Genomic DNA, 3,107 nt, shown 5'->3' with positions numbered 1-3,107 from the left:
CCCTGGACAAGCATGACCGTTACACCGTGCACTCACTCCTTACACACCCACATGCAGCACTTACGCTCAACCACACACACACTCCTACGCTCTTGTTAACGCCTAGCTTGACCTGCCAGCAGCTTGCTTATCCCTCGAATGTTGCTGCCTGTTTATTCAATCACCAATTTTCATATTTCAAACCTCACGCATAAATAACTTAAATTTCAAGCATTATTTCGAAGAATCTCCTTCTACAAACTTGAAAAAAAAATCATTTATTCTTCCTTATCTAAAAAATTGAGCTCCAGATTTCTTCTATCAAGCTTATAATTCATCAATCTTTCTACCTTGCCCGATCACATAAAAAAGCTTGGAATACTTGGGAGATTCTTAAATCCTTAATCTGAATTTGTGGAAATCTTCTCTTGGCAGCCCCAGTTCTTGATCAACAACCCTCAAACTTTAATTTAGCAGAATCTTTTCTCCCTTAGCACACGTGAATTGGCCAAACTGACTTCTTCTTTCAACCTCCCTTTATATACTTGAGAGTGCATGACTGTGATGCTTACTTAAAGTGACAGCTAGTCCACTAAGTAGGATTAGTGCATCTAAACACGATAGTTGGCCCACTAAGGTCAGTGATTAAGTTGAAATCTCTTATTCCTTCACTGCATGGGCTACATTCCATTGCATAGGCTAGTTGCACACATAGCCCCTCACTCGGTTAGCGCGTCTCCATCCTTTGCAGCTTGCCTTCACGGCTTAGGCCTTTGTGTTGATGCATGCTGCTCATCACTACTTCGATGCCTTCTATGTACACTTCAACGCCCCCCCTGAGCCTATACATGTGCCCTCGTCTGCCGCACACACCTCAACCTCTCGGCTATCACCTCACACACTCATGCTTAGGCTTGGCCCTTAGATAACGCACACCTTACACCTCACGGCCCGCCTTGCCACTGCCTTGGCACCTTTCCTAGCCTCCTTAGACAAATTAGACTGCCACATCATCCCGCACCTTGGCCTTACCAAGCGCATGATGGCTAACAATGCATGACTTACACACTTAGCCATTTTTCTTCTTGCTACTAGGCTTCACCTTGCATCCTTTCTACCTAAGCGCCTAGATTTTCCACACTTAGAATGTTTTCTTTTCAACTCTCTTAAGCCTCTTCCCTACAATACATTCATATAGTAGAATTAACCACTCATCAAAGCAATGATTTAAACATGCTTAAATAGGAAAATAAGGCCTAGGGTTTACATCATATCTATATATTTTTGTTGTTTCATCCAATTAGAATATTGAGTCTTAAGGATTTTCAAGGTCGAGAGAGAAGTTAGAAAAGAATTATGAGGATCTTTAAAGTTAGGAATGATTAAGGAACAACTGAGGATTGATTTTACCTCTGAGATAGGATTGGATTCCCGGATAACACTTTCTCTACTTGTCTTTAATTTTCCTCTGTAGTTTTGGTATTTTGAATTTGGGTTCTATCTGTGGAAGCCGTGTTTTGTTGATTTTCTCATTGTTGTAGGATTAGATGTAGTTGTTGATTATTTCAAAACTCTAATGTCGATCTTGTTTTCAATTGGCATTGGTACTTTATGGCATGTTTATTCCTAGGGCTTTTGAGTGTTTGTACATCATTTGAATGAATTCTTCATGTATAATCTTGTTGTAACAAAAAAGTTTAGGTTAGATGATGCATGCTAAATTAGCATTTGACTATACTAACATAATAAAAGAATGGTAGAGATTGTTGATGAAGAGTCTTAATGTTTTGTTTAATTGACTAATTTCAAGATATTATGAATTAGTAATTAGGTGAAAGAAAGTGTTGACTTTGTAAGGGGCAGTATGAATAAAAGACTTTATAGTCATAGGCTATTATGTTAATTAGTTTCAGAACTAAAACAGTTGAGTTAAGAAGATCCATAGATGAAATCTATCGCCTAGGACGCTTCTCTTCTTTGAAAATCTCTATCTTGATCACTTTAATTGTTTTTTTAGTTTAGTCTTAGATTAATATGATTAAAGTAGAACGATTTCTAATAACTTAAAGAATTGAAAGATATTTTAAGTTATATTATAATTTGATGCATGCGATTGTACGACATCATTCCTCTCTTCTCCTTCCTCTCTTTCCATTCCTCCATAAAGAAATTATGTGTTAAAAAACAGATGAAAAGGTATAAATAATTAAAGTGAGGATAGACTAGACATTTATTAAAAAAATGAAGGACAAAATGGAAAGATAGAGATCTCCTCTCATAACACCTTTTAGATATAGAATAGATGAATATAATTAGTATATTATAGGGCTTACCTATTTAGGTTTTCAAATGATTTAGATGATATAATTAGTATATTATAGGGCTTCCTAGTTAGTTTTCAAATGATTTTTTTCTTAGTTATCTTTTAACTTTTATAATAATTAATTTTACCTTTAGTTTGGAATATTTAATGATCAATAATGTTGTAAAATAAAGAGAAATGGCACATCCCAGCAACACGGATATGAAGAAAATATAATATAATAACAAATATAAAAAAAAAATTATGTAAATAGAAAATGAAAATTTATGGAGATTTAAAATTCTTCAATCATTTCTTTTCTTTTCTCACCAATGTGCTATATTACAAAACTCTCCACATGCCATTATTTATAAGTAATTTGGCAATTAGGAGGTAGATTACATGGCACTAATAGGTAATCTTGAGAACACTGTAAACACCTGAAATAATGGGCAAATGCACTTGGTCCTTTGACACTGAGATGGTATCTACTTTACCCCTATATTTAATATTATATATTTCCCCTTAGTATTTTTATATATATATATATATATATATATATGAAATATGCCTCATTAACACTTTTTCTAGGAAAAAACCTAATGGGGAAAAAATCTTAGTGAAGGAAAAAGATTACAATTTCATATAATTTATACGTCTAAAAGAATACAACTATTTTCTCCCCCTCACAGAAACATCAATTGAGATCTCTGAGTCGCCCATTCCAATGTTTTGCACCAATTTTTTGAAAGTTTACAATTGTAATGATTTTGCAGAAAGTATGCTAGATTATCTTTCGACAAATTTGTTGTACAGTAATAGTCAC

Source organism: Benincasa hispida, chromosome 6 (assembly GCF_009727055.1).
Source record: "Benincasa hispida cultivar B227 chromosome 6, ASM972705v1, whole genome shotgun sequence".
NCBI lineage: Eukaryota > Viridiplantae > Streptophyta > Magnoliopsida > Cucurbitales > Cucurbitaceae > Benincasa > Benincasa hispida.
This window is presented reverse-complemented; position numbering follows the sequence as displayed.